Below are 20,082 nucleotides of genomic sequence, written 5' to 3' on the forward strand. Positions count from 1 at the left end.
GACTACCTTAAGAGACTCATAGTTGCTCCAGCCAGTGTCTCCCTGTTATACCACAGTCACATCTACAACCCTCCTCCGCCCCGTTCATCAGAAGCGATACGCCATTATTTGTCGACATTATGACTTTCACAGTACTCCTGCTAGGAGCTCCTCCAGTTTGCCGATGTATTTCGCCTGTTGACGAGGCATTTGGCTACCTTAAGACAGTCATAGTTACTCCTGTCAGTTTTTCCCAGTTTTACAACAGTCACATCTACAAGATTACTGTGGCCAGTTCACCTGAAGCGATACGTCATTATCTGTCGACATAAAGACTTTCAAAGTTCTCCTGCCAGGAGCTTCTCGAGTTTGCCGATGTATTTCGCCAATTGACGAGGCATTTGGCTACCATAAGAGAGTCATAGTTACGCCTGCCAGTGTCTCCCTGTTAGACCACAGTCACATCTACAAGCCTCCTCTGTCCCGTTCACCAGAAGCCATACGCCATTATTTGTCCACATTATGACTTTCACAGTACTCCTGCTAGGAGCTCCTCCAGTTTGCCGAATTATTTCGCCTGTTGACCAGGCATTTTGCCACCTTAAGAGAGTCATAGTTACTCCTGTCCGTTACTCCCCGTTTTACAACAGCCACACCTACACGCTTACCCTTGCCAGTTCACCTGAAGCGATACGTCATTATCTGTCGAGATAAAGACTATCACAGTACTCCTGCCAGGAGCTTGTCGAGTTTGCCGATGTATTTCACCAGTTGACGATGCATTTGGCTAACTTTAGAGAGTCATAGTTACTCCTGCCAATTGTTCCCCGTTTTACCACAGTCACATTATCAAGCATACTCTGGCCAGTTCACCTGTAGCGATACATCATTATCTGTCAACATAAAGACTTTCAAAGTTCTCCTGCCAGGAGCTTCTCGAGTTTGCCGATGTATTTCTCATATTGACGAGGCATTTGGCTACCTTAAGAGCGTCATAGTTATTCCTGCCAGTGTCTCCCCGTTAGACCACAGTCACATCTACAACCCTCCTCCGCCCCGTTCACCAGAAGCGATACGCCATTATTTGTCGACATTATGACTTTCACAGTACTCCTGCTAGGAGCTCCTCCAGTTTGCCGAATTATTTCGACTGTTGACCAGGCATTTTGCCACCTTAAGAGAGTCATAGTTACTCCTGTCAGTTGTTCACCGTTCTACAAGCGTCACATATACAAGCTTACTCTTGCCAGTTCACCTGAATCGATACGCCATTATCTGTCGCATAAAGACTTTCACAGTACTCCTGCCGGGATCTTCTCAAGTATTCCGATGTGTTTCGCCAGTTGACGGGGCATTTGACTACCTTAAGAGACTCATAGTTGCTCCAGCCAGTGTCTCCCTGTTATACCACAGTCACATCTACAACCCTCCTCCGCCCCGTTCATCAGAAGCGATACGCCATTATTTGTCGACATTATGACTTTCACAGTACTCCTGCTAGGAGCTCCTCCAGTTTGCCGATGTATTTCGCCTGTTGACGAGGCATTTGGCTACCTTAAGACAGTCATAGTTACTCCTGTCAGTTTTTCCCAGTTTTACAACAGTCACATCTACAAGATTACTGTGGCCAGTTCACCTGAAGCGATACGTCATTATCTGTCGACATAAAGACTTTCAAAGTTCTCCTGCCAGGAGCTTCTCGAGTTTGCCGATGTATTTCGCCAATTGACGAGGCATTTGGCTACCATAAGAGAGTCATAGTTACGCCTGCCAGTGTCTCCCTGTTAGACCACAGTCACATCTACAAGCCTCCTCTGTCCCGTTCACCAGAAGCCATACGCCATTATTTGTCCACATTATGACTTTCACAGTACTCCTGCTAGGAGCTCCTCCAGTTTGCCGAATTATTTCGCCTGTTGACCAGGCATTTTGCCACCTTAAGAGAGTCATAGTTACTCCTGTCCGTTACTCCCCGTTTTACAACAGCCACACCTACACGCTTACCCTTGCCAGTTCACCTGAAGCGATACGTCATTATCTGTCGAGATAAAGACTATCACAGTACTCCTGCCAGGAGCTTGTCGAGTTTGCCGATGTATTTCACCAGTTGACGATGCATTTGGCTAACTTTAGAGAGTCATAGTTACTCCTGCCAATTGTTCCCCGTTTTACCACAGTCACATTTTCAAGCATACTCTGGCCAGTTCACCTGAAGCGATACGTCATTATCTGTCGACATAAAGACTTTCAAAGTTCTCCTGCCAGGAGCTTCTCGAGTTTGCCGATGTATTTCGCCAATTGACGAGGCATTTGGCTACCTTAAGAGCGTCATAGTTACTCCTGCCAGTGTCTCCCCGTTAGACCACAGTCACATCTACAAGCCTGCTCTGTCCCGTTCACCAGAAGCCATACGCAATTATTTGTCGACATTATGACTTTCACAGTACTCCTGCTATTAGCTCCTCCAGTCTGCCGATATATTTCGCCTGTTGACGAATCATTTGGTTACCTTTAGAGAGTCGTAGTTACTCTTGTCAATTGTTCCACGTTTTACCACAGTCACATTTTCAAGCTTCCTCTAGCTAGTTCACCTGTAGCGATATGTCATTATCTGTCGCCATAAAGACTTTCACAGTACTCCTGCCAGGAGCTTCTCTAGTTTACCGATGCATTTCGCCAGTTGACGAGGCAGTTGGCTACCTTAAGAGCGTTATAGTTACTCCTGGCAGTATCTCCCCGTTAAACCACAATCACATCTACAACCCTCCTCCGCCCCATTCACCAGAAACGATACGCCATTATTTGTCGACATTATGACTTTCACAGTACTCCTGCTAGGAGCTCCTCCAGTTTGCCGAATTATTTCGCCTGTTGACGAGGCATTTTGCCACCTTAAGAGAGTCATAGTTACTCCTGTCCGTTACTCCCCGTTTTACAACAGCCACACCTACACGCTTACTCTTGCCAGTTCACCTGAAGCGATACGTCATTATCTGTCGAGATAAAGACTATCACAGTACTCCTGCCAGGAGCTTGTCGAGTTTGCCGATGTATTTCACCAGTTGACGATGCATTTGGCTAACTTTAGAGAGTCATAGTTACTCCTGCCAATTGTTCCCCGTTTTACCACAGTCACATTATCAAGCATACTCTGGCCAGTTCACCTGTAGCGATACGTCATTATCTGTCAACATAAAGACTTTCAAAGTTCTCCTGCCAGGAGCTTCTCGAGTTTGCCGATGTATTTCTCATATTGACGAGGCATTTGGCTACCTTAAGAGCGTCATAGTTATTCCTGCCAGTGTCTCCCCGTTAGACCACAGTCACATCTACAACCCTCCTCCGCCCCGTTAACCAGAAGCGATACGCCATTATTTGTCGACATTATGACTTTCACAGTACTCCTGCTAGGAGCTCCTCCAGTTTGCCGAATTATTTCGACTGTTGACCAGGCATTTTGCCACCTTAAGAGAGTCATAGTTACTCCTGTCAGTTGTTCACCGTTCTACAAGCGTCACATATACAAGCTTACTCTTGCCAGTTCACCTGAATCGATACGCCATTATCTGTCGCATAAAGACTTTCACAGTACTCCTGCCGGGATCTTCTCAAGTATTCCGATGTGTTTCGCCAGTTGACGGGGCATTTGACTACCTTAAGAGACTCATAGTTGCTCCAGCCAGTGTCTCCCTGTTATACCACAGTCACATCTACAACCCTCCTCCGCCCCGTTCATCAGAAGCGATACGCCATTATTTGTCGACATTATGACTTTCACAGTACTCCTGCTAGGAGCTCCTCCAGTTTGCCGATGTATTTCGCCTGTTGACGAGGCATTTGGCTACCTTAAGACAGTCATAGTTACTCCTGTCAGTTTTTCCCAGTTTTACAACAGTCACATCTACAAGATTACTGTGGCCAGTTCACCTGAAGCGATACGTCATTATCTGTCGACATAAAGACTTTCAAAGTTCTCCTGCCAGGAGCTTCTCGAGTTTGCCGATGTATTTCGCCAATTGACGAGGCATTTGGCTACCATAAGAGAGTCATAGTTACGCCTGCCAGTGTCTCCCTGTTAGACCACAGTCACATCTACAAGCCTCCTCTGTCCCGTTCACCAGAAGCCATACGCCATTATTTGTCCACATTATGACTTTCACAGTACTCCTGCTAGGAGCTCCTCCAGTTTGCCGAATTATTTCGCCTGTTGACCAGGCATTTTGCCACCTTAAGAGAGTCATAGTTACTCCTGTCCGTTACTCCCCGTTTTACAACAGCCACACCTACACGCTTACCCTTGCCAGTTCACCTGAAGCGATACGTCATTATCTGTCGAGATAAAGACTATCACAGTACTCCTGCCAGGAGCTTGTCGAGTTTGCCGATGTATTTCACCAGTTGACGATGCATTTGGCTAACTTTAGAGAGTCATAGTTACTCCTGCCAATTGTTCCCCGTTTTACCACAGTCACATTTTCAAGCATACTCTGGCCAGTTCACCTGAAGCGATACGTCATTATCTGTCGACATAAAGACTTTCAAAGTTCTCCTGCCAGGAGCTTCTCGAGTTTGCCGATGTATTTCGCCAATTGACGAGGCATTTGGCTACCTTAAGAGCGTCATAGTTACTCCTGCCAGTGTCTCCCCGTTAGACCACAGTCACATCTACAAGCCTGCTCTGTCCCGTTCACCAGAAGCCATACGCAATTATTTGTCGACATTATGACTTTCACAGTACTCCTGCTATTAGCTCCTCCAGTCTGCCGATATATTTCGCCTGTTGACGAATCATTTGGTTACCTTTAGAGAGTCGTAGTTACTCTTGTCAATTGTTCCACGTTTTACCACAGTCACATTTTCAAGCTTCCTCTAGCTAGTTCACCTGTAGCGATATGTCATTATCTGTCGCCATAAAGACTTTCACAGTACTCCTGCCAGGAGCTTCTCTAGTTTACCGATGCATTTCGCCAGTTGACGAGGCAGTTGGCTACCTTAAGAGCGTTATAGTTACTCCTGGCAGTATCTCCCCGTTAAACCACAATCACATCTACAACCCTCCTCCGCCCCATTCACCAGAAACGATACGCCATTATTTGTCGACATTATGACTTTCACAGTACTCCTGCTAGGAGCTCCTCCAGTTTGCCGAATTATTTCGCCTGTTGACGAGGCATTTTGCCACCTTAAGAGAGTCATAGTTACTCCTGTCCGTTACTCCCCGTTTTACAACAGCCACACCTACACGCTTACTCTTGCCAGTTCACCTGAAGCGATACGTCATTATCTGTCGAGATAAAGACTATCACAGTACTCCTGCCAGGAGCTTGTCGAGTTTGCCGATGTATTTCACCAGTTGACGATGCATTTGGCTAACTTTAGAGAGTCATAGTTACTCCTGCCAATTGTTCCCCGTTTTACCACAGTCACATTATCAAGCATACTCTGGCCAGTTCACCTGTAGCGATACGTCATTATCTGTCAACATAAAGACTTTCAAAGTTCTCCTGCCAGGAGCTTCTCGAGTTTGCCGATGTATTTCTCATATTGACGAGGCATTTGGCTACCTTAAGAGCGTCATAGTTATTCCTGCCAGTGTCTCCCCGTTAGACCACAGTCACATCTACAACCCTCCTCCGCCCCGTTAACCAGAAGCGATACGCCATTATTTGTCGACATTATGACTTTCACAGTACTCCTGCTAGGAGCTCCTCCAGTTTGCCGAATTATTTCGACTGTTGACCAGGCATTTTGCCACCTTAAGAGAGTCATAGTTACTCCTGTCAGTTGTTCACCGTTCTACAAGCGTCACATATACAAGCTTACTCTTGCCAGTTCACCTGAATCGATACGCCATTATCTGTCGCATAAAGACTTTCACAGTACTCCTGCCGGGATCTTCTCAAGTATTCCGATGTGTTTCGCCAGTTGACGGGGCATTTGACTACCTTAAGAGACTCATAGTTGCTCCAGCCAGTGTCTCCCTGTTATACCACAGTCACATCTACAACCCTCCTCCGCCCCGTTCATCAGAAGCGATACGCCATTATTTGTCGACATTATGACTTTCACAGTACTCCTGCTAGGAGCTCCTCCAGTTTGCCGATGTATTTCGCCTGTTGACGAGGCATTTGGCTACCTTTAGAGAGTCATAGATACTCCTGCCAACTGTTCCCCGTTTTATCACAGTCACATTTTCAAGCTTACTCTGGGCATTTCACCTGAAGCGATACGCCATTATCTGTCGCATAAAGACTTTCACAGTACTCCTGCCGGGATCTTCTCGAGTTTGCCGATGAATTTCTTCAGTGATGAGGCATTTGGCAACCTTAAGAGAGTCATAGTTGCTCCTGTCAGTGTCTCCCCGTTAAACCAAAGTCACATCTACAAGCCTCCTCCACCCCCATTCACCAGAAGCGATACGCCATTATTTGCCGACATTATGACTTTCACAGTACTCCTGCTAGAAGCTACTCCAATTTGCCGATGTATTTCGCCTGTTGACGAGGCATTTGGCTACCTTAAGACAGTCATAGTTACTCCTGTTAGTTTTTCCCAGTTTTACAACAGTCACATCTACAAGATTACTGTGGCCAGTTCACCTGAAGCGATACGTCATTATCTGTCGACATAAAGACTTTCAAAGTTCTCCTGCCAGGAGCTTCTCGAGTTTGCCGATGTATTTCGCCAATTGACGAGGCATTTGGCTACCATAAGAGAGTCATAGTTACGCCTGCCAGTGTCTCCCTGTTAGACCACAGTCACATCTACAAGCCTCCTCTGTCCCGTTCACCAGAAGCCATACGCCATTATTTGTCCACATTATGACTTTCACAGTACTCCTGCTAGGAGCTCCTCCAGTTTGCCGAATTATTTCGCCTGTTGACCAGGCATTTTGCCACCTTAAGAGAGTCATAGTTACTCCTGTCCGTTACTCCCCGTTTTACAACAGCCACACCTACACGCTTACCCTTGCCAGTTCACCTGAAGCGATACGTCATTATCTGTCGAGATAAAGACTATCACAGTACTCCTGCCAGGAGCTTGTCGAGTTTGCCGATGTATTTCACCAGTTGACGATGCATTTGGCTAACTTTAGAGAGTCATAGTTACTCCTGCCAATTGTTCCCCGTTTTACCACAGTCACATTTTCAAGCATACTCTGGCCAGTTCACCTGAAGCGATACGTCATTATCTGTCGACATAAAGACTTTCAAAGTTCTCCTGCCAGGAGCTTCTCGAGTTTGCCGATGTATTTCGCCAATTGACGAGGCATTTGGCTACCTTAAGAGCGTCATAGTTACTCCTGCCAGTGTCTCCCCGTTAGACCACAGTCACATCTACAACCCTCCTCCGCCCCGTTCACCAGAAGCGATACGCCATTATTTGTCGACATTATGACTTCCACAGTACTCCTGCTAGGAGCTCCTCCAGTTTGCCGAATTATTTCGACTGTTGACCAGGCATTTTGCCACCTTAAGAGAGTCATAGTTACTCCTGTCAGTTGTTCACCGTTCTACAAGCGTCACATATACAAGCTTACTCTTGCCAGTTCACCTGAATCGATACGCCATTATCTGTCGCATAAAGACTTTCACAGTACTCCTGCCGGGATCTTCTCAAGTATTCCGATGTGTTTCGCCAGTTGACGGGGCATTTGACTACCTTAAGAGACTCATAGTTGCTCCAGCCAGTGTCTCCCTGTTATACCACAGTCACATCTACAACCCTCCTCCGCCCCGTTCATCAGAAGCGATACGCCATTATTTGTCGACATTATGACTTTCACAGTACTCCTGCTAGGAGCTCCTCCAGTTTGCCGATGTATTTCGCCTGTTGACGAGGCATTTGGCTACCTTTAGAGAGTCATAGATACTCCTGCCAACTGTTCCCCGTTTTATCACAGTCACATTTTCAAGCTTACTCTGGACATTTCACCTGAAGCGATACGCCATTATCTGTCGCATAAAGACTTTCACAGTACTCCTGCCGGGATCTTCTCGAGTTTGCCGATGAATTTCTTCAGTGATGAGGCATTTGGCAACCTTAAGAGAGTCATAGTTGCTCCTGTCAGTGTCTCCCCGTTAAACCAAAGTCACATCTACAAGCCTCCTCCACCCCCATTCACCAGAAGCGATACGCCATTATTTGCCGACATTATGACTTTCACAGTACTCCTGCTAGAAGCTACTCCAATTTGCCGATGTATTTCGCCTGTTGACGAGGCATTTGGCTACCTTAAGACAGTCATAGTTACTCCTGTTAGTTTTTCCCAGTTTTACAACAGTCACATCTACAAGATTACTGTGGCCAGTTCACCTGAAGCGATACGTCATTATCTGTCGACATAAAGACTTTCAAAGTTCTCCTGCCAGGAGCTTCTCGAGTTTGCCGATGTATTTCGCCAATTGACGAGGCATTTGGCTACCATAAGAGAGTCATAGTTACGCCTGCCAGTGTCTCCCTGTTAGACCACAGTCACATCTACAAGCCTCCTCTGTCCCGTTCACCAGAAGCCATACGCCATTATTTGTCCACATTATGACTTTCACAGTACTCCTGCTAGGAGCTCCTCCAGTTTGCCGAATTATTTCGCCTGTTGACCAGGCATTTTGCCACCTTAAGAGAGTCATAGTTACTCCTGTCCGTTACTCCCCGTTTTACAACAGCCACACCTACACGCTTACCCTTGCCAGTTCACCTGAAGCGATACGTCATTATCTGTCGAGATAAAGACTATCACAGTACTCCTGCCAGGAGCTTGTCGAGTTTGCCGATGTATTTCACCAGTTGACGATGCATTTGGCTAACTTTAGAGAGTCATAGTTACTCCTGCCAATTGTTCCCCGTTTTACCACAGTCACATTTTCAAGCATACTCTGGCCAGTTCACCTGAAGCGATACGTCATTATCTGTCGACATAAAGACTTTCAAAGTTCTCCTGCCAGGAGCTTCTCGAGTTTGCCGATGTATTTCGCCAATTGACGAGGCATTTGGCTACCTTAAGAGCGTCATAGTTACTCCTGCCAGTGTCTCCCCGTTAGACCACAGTCACATCTACAACCCTCCTCCGCCCCGTTCACCAGAAGCGATACGCCATTATTTGTCGACATTATGACTTTCACAGTACTCCTGCTAGGAGCTCCTCCAGTTTGCCGAATTATTTCGACTGTTGACCAGGCATTTTGCCACCTTAAGAGAGTCATAGTTACTCCTGTCAGTTGTTCACCGTTCTACAAGCGTCACATATACAAGCTTACTCTTGCCAGTTCACCTGAATCGATACGCCATTATCTGTCGCATAAAGACTTTCACAGTACTCCTGCCGGGATCTTCTCAAGTATTCCGATGTGTTTCGCCAGTTGACGGGGCATTTGACTACCTTAAGAGACTCATAGTTGCTCCAGCCAGTGTCTCCCTGTTATACCACAGTCACATCTACAACCCTCCTCCGCCCCGTTCATCAGAAGCGATACGCCATTATTTGTCGACATTATGACTTTCACAGTACTCCTGCTAGGAGCTCCTCCAGTTTGCCGATGTATTTCGCCTGTTGACGAGGCATTTGGCTACCTTTAGAGAGTCATAGATACTCCTGCCAACTGTTCCCCGTTTTATCACAGTCACATTTTCAAGCTTACTCTGGACATTTCACCTGAAGCGATACGCCATTATCTGTCGCATAAAGACTTTCACAGTACTCCTGCCGGGATCTTCTCGAGTTTGCCGATGAATTTCTTCAGTGATGAGGCATTTGGCAACCTTAAGAGAGTCATAGTTGCTCCTGTCAGTGTCTCCCCGTTAAACCAAAGTCACATCTACAAGCCTCCTCCACCCCCATTCACCAGAAGCGATACGCCATTATTTGCCGACATTATGACTTTCACAGTACTCCTGCTAGAAGCTACTCCAATTTGCCGATGTATTTCGCCTGTTGACGAGGCATTTGGCTACCTTAAGACAGTCATAGTTACTCCTGTTAGTTTTTCCCAGTTTTACAACAGTCACATCTACAAGATTACTGTGGCCAGTTCACCTGAAGCGATACGTCATTATCTGTCGACATAAAGACTTTCAAAGTTCTCCTGCCAGGAGCTTCTCGAGTTTGCCGATGTATTTCGCCAATTGACGAGGCATTTGGCTACCATAAGAGAGTCATAGTTACGCCTGCCAGTGTCTCCCTGTTAGACCACAGTCACATCTACAAGCCTCCTCTGTCCCGTTCACCAGAAGCCATACGCCATTATTTGTCCACATTATGACTTTCACAGTACTCCTGCTAGGAGCTCCTCCAGTTTGCCGAATTATTTCGCCTGTTGACCAGGCATTTTGCCACCTTAAGAGAGTCATAGTTACTCCTGTCCGTTACTCCCCGTTTTACAACAGCCACACCTACACGCTTACCCTTGCCAGTTCACCTGAAGCGATACGTCATTATCTGTCGAGATAAAGACTATCACAGTACTCCTGCCAGGAGCTTGTCGAGTTTGCCGATGTATTTCACCAGTTGACGATGCATTTGGCTAACTTTAGAGAGTCATAGTTACTCCTGCCAATTGTTCCCCGTTTTACCACAGTCACATTTTCAAGCATACTCTGGCCAGTTCACCTGAAGCGATACGTCATTATCTGTCGACATAAAGACTTTCAAAGTTCTCCTGCCAGGAGCTTCTCGAGTTTGCCGATGTATTTCGCCAATTGACGAGGCATTTGGCTACCTTAAGAGCGTCATAGTTACTCCTGCCAGTGTCTCCCCGTTAGACCACAGTCACATCTACAACCCTCCTCCGCCCCGTTCACCAGAAGCGATACGCCATTATTTGTCGACATTATGACTTTCACAGTACTCCTGCTAGGAGCTCCTCCAGTTTGCCGAATTATTTCGACTGTTGACCAGGCATTTTGCCACCTTAAGAGAGTCATAGTTACTCCTGTCAGTTGTTCACCGTTCTACAAGCGTCACATATACAAGCTTACTCTTGCCAGTTCACCTGAATCGATACGCCATTATCTGTCGCATAAAGACTTTCACAGTACTCCTGCCGGGATCTTCTCAAGTATTCCGATGTGTTTCGCCAGTTGACGGGGCATTTGACTACCTTAAGAGACTCATAGTTGCTCCAGCCAGTGTCTCCCTGTTATACCACAGTCACATCTACAACCCTCCTCCGCCCCGTTCATCAGAAGCGATACGCCATTATTTGTCGACATTATGACTTTCACAGTACTCCTGCTAGGAGCTCCTCCAGTTTGCCGATGTATTTCGCCTGTTGACGAGGCATTTGGCTACCTTTAGAGAGTCATAGATACTCCTGCCAACTGTTCCCCGTTTTATCACAGTCACATTTTCAAGCTTACTCTGGACATTTCACCTGAAGCGATACGCCATTATCTGTCGCATAAAGACTTTCACAGTACTCCTGCCGGGATCTTCTCGAGTTTGCCGATGAATTTCTTCAGTGATGAGGCATTTGGCAACCTTAAGAGAGTCATAGTTGCTCCTGTCAGTGTCTCCCCGTTAAACCAAAGTCACATCTACAAGCCTCCTCCACCCCCATTCACCAGAAGCGATACGCCATTATTTGCCGACATTATGACTTTCACAGTACTCCTGCTAGAAGCTACTCCAATTTGCCGATGTATTTCGCCTGTTGACGAGGCATTTGGCTACCTTAAGACAGTCATAGTTACTCCTGTCAGTTTTTCCCAGTTTTACAACAGTCACATCTACAAGATTACTGTGGCCAGTTCACCTGAAGCGATACGTCATTATCTGTCGACATAAAGACTTTCAAAGTTCTCCTGCCAGGAGCTTCTCGAGTTTGCCGATGTATTTCGCCAATTGACGAGGCATTTGGCTACCATAAGAGAGTCATAGTTACGCCTGCCAGTGTCTCCCTGTTAGACCACAGTCACATCTACAAGCCTCCTCTGTCCCGTTCACCAGAAGCCATACGCCATTATTTGTCCACATTATGACTTTCACAGTACTCCTGCTAGGAGCTCCTCCAGTTTGCCGAATTATTTCGCCTGTTGACCAGGCATTTTGCCACCTTAAGAGAGTCATAGTTACTCCTGTCCGTTACTCCCCGTTTTACAACAGCCACACCTACACGCTTACTCTTGCCAGTTCACCTGAAGCGATACGTCATTATCTGTCGAGATAAAGACTATCACAGTACTCCTGCCAGGAGCTTGTCGAGTTTGCCGATGTATTTCACCAGTTGACGATGCATTTGGCTAACTTTAGAGAGTCATAGTTACTCCTGCCAATTGTTCCCCGTTTTACCACAGTCACATTTTCAAGCATACTCTGGCCAGTTCACCTGAAGCGATACGTCATTATCTGTCGACATAAAGACTTTCAAAGTTCTCCTGCCAGGAGCTTCTCGAGTTTGCCGATGTATTTCGCCAATTGACGAGGCATTTGGCTACCTTAAGAGCGTCATAGTTACTCCTGCCAGTGTCTCCCCGTTAGACCACAGTCACATCTACAAGCCTGCTCTGTCCCGTTCACCAGAAGCCATACGCAATTATTTGTCGACATTATGACTTTCACAGTACTCCTGCTATTAGCTCCTCCAGTCTGCCGATATATTTCGCCTGTTGACGAATCATTTGGTTACCTTTAGAGAGTCGTAGTTACTCTTGTCAATTGTTCCACGTTTTACCACAGTCACATTTTCAAGCTTCCTCTAGCTAGTTCACCTGTAGCGATATGTCATTATCTGTCGCCATAAAGACTTTCACAGTACTCCTGCCAGGAGCTTCTCTAGTTTACCGATGCATTTCGCCAGTTGACGAGGAAGTTGGCTACCTTAAGAGCGTCATAGTTACTCCTGCCAGTATCTCCCGTTAAACCACAATCACATCTACAAGCCTCCTCTGTCCCGTTCACCAGAAGCCATACGCCATTATTTGTCCACATTATGACTTTCACAGTACTCCTGCTAGGAGCTCCTCCAGTTTGCCGAATTATTTCGCCTGTTGACCAGGCATTTTGCCACCTTAAGAGAGTCATAGTTACTCCTGTCCGTTACTCCCCGTTTTACAACAGCCACACCTACACGCTTACCCTTGCCAGTTCACCTGAAGCGATACGTCATTATCTGTCGAGATAAAGACTATCACAGTACTCCTGCCAGGAGCTTGTCGAGTTTGCCGATGTATTTCACCAGTTGACGATGCATTTGGCTAACTTTAGAGAGTCATAGTTACTCCTGCCAATTGTTCCCCGTTTTACCACAGTCACATTTTCAAGCATACTCTGGCCAGTTCACCTGAAGCGATACGTCATTATCTGTCGACATAAAGACTTTCAAAGTTCTCCTGCCAGGAGCTTCTCGAGTTTGCCGATGTATTTCGCCAATTGACGAGGCATTTGGCTACCTTAAGAGCGTCATAGTTACTCCTGCCAGTGTCTCCCCGTTAGACCACAGTCACATCTACAACCCTCCTCCGCCCCGTTCACCAGAAGCGATACGCCATTATTTGTCGACATTATGACTTTCACAGTACTCCTGCTAGGAGCTCCTCCAGTTTGCCGAATTATTTCGACTGTTGACCAGGCATTTTGCCACCTTAAGAGAGTCATAGTTACTCCTGTCAGTTGTTCACCGTTCTACAAGCGTCACATATACAAGCTTACTCTTGCCAGTTCACCTGAATCGATACGCCATTATCTGTCGCATAAAGACTTTCACAGTACTCCTGCCGGGATCTTCTCAAGTATTCCGATGTGTTTCGCCAGTTGACGGGGCATTTGACTACCTTAAGAGACTCATAGTTGCTCCAGCCAGTGTCTCCCTGTTATACCACAGTCACATCTACAACCCTCCTCCGCCCCGTTCATCAGAAGCGATACGCCATTATTTGTCGACATTATGACTTTCACAGTACTCCTGCTAGGAGCTCCTCCAGTTTGCCGATGTATTTCGCCTGTTGACGAGGCATTTGGCTACCTTTAGAGAGTCATAGATACTCCTGCCAACTGTTCCCCGTTTTATCACAGTCACATTTTCAAGCTTACTCTGGACATTTCACCTGAAGCGATACGCCATTATCTGTCGCATAAAGACTTTCACAGTACTCCTGCCGGGATCTTCTCGAGTTTGCCGATGAATTTCTTCAGTGATGAGGCATTTGGCAACCTTAAGAGAGTCATAGTTGCTCCTGTCAGTGTCTCCCCGTTAAACCAAAGTCACATCTACAAGCCTCCTCCACCCCCATTCACCAGAAGCGATACGCCATTATTTGCCGACATTATGACTTTCACAGTACTCCTGCTAGAAGCTACTCCAATTTGCCGATGTATTTCGCCTGTTGACGAGGCATTTGGCTACCTTAAGACAGTCATAGTTACTCCTGTCAGTTTTTCCCAGTTTTACAACAGTCACATCTACAAGATTACTGTGGCCAGTTCACCTGAAGCGATACGTCATTATCTGTCGACATAAAGACTTTCAAAGTTCTCCTGCCAGGAGCTTCTCGAGTTTGCCGATGTATTTCGCCAATTGACGAGGCATTTGGCTACCATAAGAGAGTCATAGTTACGCCTGCCAGTGTCTCCCTGTTAGACCACAGTCACATCTACAAGCCTCCTCTGTCCCGTTCACCAGAAGCCATACGCCATTATTTGTCCACATTATGACTTTCACAGTACTCCTGCTAGGAGCTCCTCCAGTTTGCCGAATTATTTCGCCTGTTGACCAGGCATTTTGCCACCTTAAGAGAGTCATAGTTACTCCTGTCCGTTACTCCCCGTTTTACAACAGCCACACCTACACGCTTACTCTTGCCAGTTCACCTGAAGCGATACGTCATTATCTGTCGAGATAAAGACTATCACAGTACTCCTGCCAGGAGCTTGTCGAGTTTGCCGATGTATTTCACCAGTTGACGATGCATTTGGCTAACTTTAGAGAGTCATAGTTACTCCTGCCAATTGTTCCCCGTTTTACCACAGTCACATTTTCAAGCATACTCTGGCCAGTTCACCTGAAGCGATACGTCATTATCTGTCGACATAAAGACTTTCAAAGTTCTCCTGCCAGGAGCTTCTCGAGTTTGCCGATGTATTTCGCCAATTGACGAGGCATTTGGCTACCTTAAGAGCGTCATAGTTACTCCTGCCAGTGTCTCCCCGTTAGACCACAGTCACATCTACAAGCCTGCTCTGTCCCGTTCACCAGAAGCCATACGCAATTATTTGTCGACATTATGACTTTCACAGTACTCCTGCTATTAGCTCCTCCAGTCTGCCGATATATTTCGCCTGTTGACGAATCATTTGGTTACCTTTAGAGAGTCGTAGTTACTCTTGTCAATTGTTCCACGTTTTACCACAGTCACATTTTCAAGCTTCCTCTAGCTAGTTCACCTGTAGCGATATGTCATTATCTGTCGCCATAAAGACTTTCACAGTACTCCTGCCAGGAGCTTCTCTAGTTTACCGATGCATTTCGCCAGTTGACGAGGAAGTTGGCTACCTTAAGAGCGTCATAGTTACTCCTGCCAGTATCTCCCGTTAAACCACAATCACATCTACAAGCCTCCTCTGTCCCGTTCACCAGAAGCCATACGCCATTATTTGTCCACATTATGACTTTCACAGTACTCCTGCTAGGAGCTCCTCCAGTTTGCCGAATTATTTCGCCTGTTGACCAGGCATTTTGCCACCTTAAGAGAGTCATAGTTACTCCTGTCCGTTACTCCCCGTTTTACAACAGCCACACCTACACGCTTACCCTTGCCAGTTCACCTGAAGCGATACGTCATTATCTGTCGAGATAAAGACTATCACAGTACTCCTGCCAGGAGCTTGTCGAGTTTGCCGATGTATTTCACCAGTTGACGATGCATTTGGCTAACTTTAGAGAGTCATAGTTACTCCTGCCAATTGTTCCCCGTTTTACCACAGTCACATTTTCAAGCATACTCTGGCCAGTTCACCTGAAGCGATACGTCATTATCTGTCGACATAAAGACTTTCAAAGTTCTCCTGCCAGGAGCTTCTCGAGTTTGCCGATGTATTTCGCCAATTGACGAGGCATTTGGCTACCTTAAGAGCGTCATAGTTACTCCTGCCAGTGTCTCCCCGTTAGACCACAGTCACATCTACAACCCTCCTCCGCCCCGTTCACCAGAAGCGATACGCCATTATTTGTCGACATTATGACTTTCACAGTACTCCTGCTAGGAGCTCCTCCAGTTTGCCGAATTATTTCGACTGTTGACCAGGCATTTTGCCACCTTAAGAGAGTCATAGTTACTCCTGTCAGTTGTTCACCGTTCTACAAGCGTCACATATACAAGCTTACTCTTGCCAGTTCACCTGAATCGATACGCCATTATCTGTCGCATAAAGACTTTCACAGTACTCCTGCCGGGATCTTCTCAAGTATTCCGATGTGTTTCGCCAGTTGACGGGGCATTTGACTACCTTAAGAGACTCATAGTTGCTCCAGCCAGTGTCTCCCTGTTATACCACAGTCACATCTACAACCCTCCTCCGCCCCGTTCATCAGAAGCGATACGCCATTATTTGTCGACATTATGACTTTCACAGTACTCCTGCTAGGAGCTCCTCCAGTTTGCCGATGTATTTCGCCTGTTGACGAGGCATTTGGCTACCTTTAGAGAGTCATAGATACTCCTGCCAACTGTTCCCCGTTTTATCACAGTCACATTTTCAAGCTTACTCTGGACATTTCACCTGAAGCGATACGCCATTATCTGTCGCATAAAGACTTTCACAGTACTCCTGCCGGGATCTTCTCGAGTTTGCCGATGAATTTCTTCAGTGATGAGGCATTTGGCAACCTTAAGAGAGTCATAGTTGCTCCTGTCAGTGTCTCCCCGTTAAACCAAAGTCACATCTACAAGCCTCCTCCACCCCCATTCACCAGAAGCGATACGCCATTATTTGCCGACATTATGACTTTCACAGTACTCCTGCTAGAAGCTACTCCAATTTGCCGATGTATTTCGCCTGTTGACGAGGCATTTGGCTACCTTAAGACAGTCATAGTTACTCCTGTCAGTTTTTCCCAGTTTTACAACAGTCACATCTACAAGATTACTGTGGCCAGTTCACCTGAAGCGATACGTCATTATCTGTCGACATAAAGACTTTCAAAGTTCTCCTGCCAGGAGCTTCTCGAGTTTGCCGATGTATTTCGCCAATTGACGAGGCATTTGGCTACCATAAGAGAGTCATAGTTACGCCTGCCAGTGTCTCCCTGTTAGACCACAGTCACATCTACAAGCCTCCTCTGTCCCGTTCACCAGAAGCCATACGCCATTATTTGTCCACATTATGACTTTCACAGTACTCCTGCTAGGAGCTCCTCCAGTTTGCCGAATTATTTCGCCTGTTGACCAGGCATTTTGCCACCTTAAGAGAGTCATAGTTACTCCTGTCCGTTACTCCCCGTTTTACAACAGCCACACCTACACGCTTACCCTTGCCAGTTCACCTGAAGCGATACGTCATTATCTGTCGAGATAAAGACTATCACAGTACTCCTGCCAGGAGCTTGTCGAGTTTGCCGATGTATTTCACCAGTTGACGATGCATTTGGCTAACTTTAGAGAGTCATAGTTACTCCTGCCAATTGTTCCCCGTTTTACCACAGTCACATTTTCAAGCATACTCTGGGCAGTTCACCTGAAGCGATACGTCATTATCTGTCGACATAAAAACTTTCAAAGTTCTCCTGCCAGGAGCTTCTCGAGTTTGCCGATGTATTTCGCCAATTGACGAGGCATTTGGCTACCTTAAGAGCGTCATAGTTACTCCTGCCAGTGTCTCCCCGTTAGACCACAGTCACATCTACAAGCCTGCTCTGTCCCGTTCACCAGAAGCCATACGCAATTATTTGTCGACATTATGACTTTCACAGTACTCCTGCTATTAGCTCCTCCAGTCTGCCGATATATTTCGCCTGTTGACGAATCATTTGGTTACCTTTAGAGAGTCGTAGTTACTCTTGTCAATTGTTCCACGTTTTACCACAGTCACATTTTCAAGCTTCCTCTAGCTAGTTCACCTGTAGCGATATGTCATTATCTGTCGCCATAAAGACTTTCACAGTACTCCTGCCAGGAGCTTCTCTAGTTTACCGATGCATTTCGCCAGTTGACGAGGCAGTTGGCTACCTTAAGAGCGTCATAGTTACTCCTGCCAGTATCTCCCCGTTAAACCACAATCACATCTACAACCCTCCTCCGCCCCATTCACCAGAAACGATACGCCATTATTTGTCGACATTATGACTTTCACAGTACTCCTGCTATGAGCTCCTCCAGTTTGCCGAATTATTTCGCCTGTTGACGAGGCATTTTGCCACCTTAAGAGAGTCATAGTTACTCCTGTCCGTTACTCCCCGTTTTACAACAGCCACACCTACACGCTTACTCTTGCCAGTTCACCTGAAGCGATACGTCATTATCTGTCGAGATAAAGACTATCACAGTACTCCTGCCAGGAGCTTGTCGAGTTTGCCGATGTATTTCACCAGTTGACGATGCATTTGGCTAACTTTAGAGAGTCATAGTTACTCCTGCCAATTGTTCCCCGTTTTACCACAGTCACATTATCAAGCATACTCTGGCCAGTTCACCTGAAGCGATACGTCATTATCTGTCAACATAAAGACTTTCAAAGTTCTCCTGCCAGGAGCTTCTCGAGTTTGCCGATGTATTTCTCATATTGACGAGGCATTTGGCTACCTTAAGAGCGTCATAGTTATTCCTGCCAGTGTCTCCCCGTTAGACCACAGTCACATCTACAACCCTCCTCCGCCCCGTTCACCAGAAGCGATACGCCATTATTTGTCGACATTATGACTTTCACAGTACTCCTGCTAGGAGCTCCTCCAGTTTGCCGAATTATTTCGACTGTTGACCAGGCATTTTGCCACCTTAAGAGAGTCATAGTTACTCCTGTCAGTTGTTCACCGTTCTACAAGCGTCACATATACAAGCTTACTCTTGCCAGTTCACCTGAATCGATACGCCATTATCTGTCGCATAAAGACTTTCACAGTACTCCTGCCGGGATCTTCTCAAGTATTCCGATGTGTTTCGCCAGTTGACGGGGCATTTGACTACCTTAAGAGACTCATAGTTGCTCCAGCCAGTGTCTCCCTGTTATACCACAGTCACATCTACAACCCTCCTCCGCCCCGTTCATCAGAAGCGATACGCCATTATTTGTCGACATTATGACTTTCACAGTACTCCTGCTAGGAGCTCCTCCAGTTTGCCGAATTATTTCGACTGTTGACCAGGCATTTTGCCACCTTAAGAGAGTCATAGTTACTCCTGTCAGTTGTTCACCGTTCTACAAGCGTCACATATACAAGCTTACTCTTGCCAGTTCACCTGAATCGATACGCCATTATCTGTCGCATAAAGACTTTCACAGTACTCCTGCCGGGATCTTCTCAAGTATTCCGATGTGTTTCGCCAGTTGACGGGGCATTTGACTACCTTAAGAGACTCATAGTTGCTCCAGCCAGTGTCTCCCTGTTATACCACAGTCACATCTACAACCCTCCTCCGCCCCGTTCATCAGAAGCGATACGCCATTATTTGTCGACATTATGACTTTCACAGTACTCCTGCTATTAGCTCCTCCAGTCTGCCGATATATTTCGCCTGTTGACGAATCATTTGGTTACCTTTAGAGAGTCGTAGTTACTCTTGTCAATTGTTCCACGTTTTACCACAGTCACATTTTCAAGCTTCCTCTAGCTAGTTCACCTGTAGCGATATGTCATTATCTGTCGCCATAAAGACTTTCACAGTACTCCTGCCAGGAGCTTCTCTAGTTTACCGATGCATTTCGACAGTTGACGAGGCGGTTGGCTACCTTAGGAGCGTCATAGTTACTCCTGCCAGTATCTCCCCGTTAAACCACAATCACATCTACAACCCTCCTCCGCCCCATTCACCAGAAACGATACGCCATTATTTGTCGACATTATGACTTTCACAGTACTCCTGCTAGGAGCTCCTCCAGTTTGCCGAATTATTTCGCCTGTTGACGAGGCATTTTGCCACCTTAAGAGAGTCATAGTTACTCCTGTCCGTTACTCCCCG

This window comes from Schistocerca serialis, chromosome 4 (genome assembly GCF_023864345.2).
Source record: "Schistocerca serialis cubense isolate TAMUIC-IGC-003099 chromosome 4, iqSchSeri2.2, whole genome shotgun sequence".
NCBI classification, from domain to species: Eukaryota; Metazoa; Arthropoda; class Insecta; order Orthoptera; family Acrididae; genus Schistocerca; species Schistocerca serialis.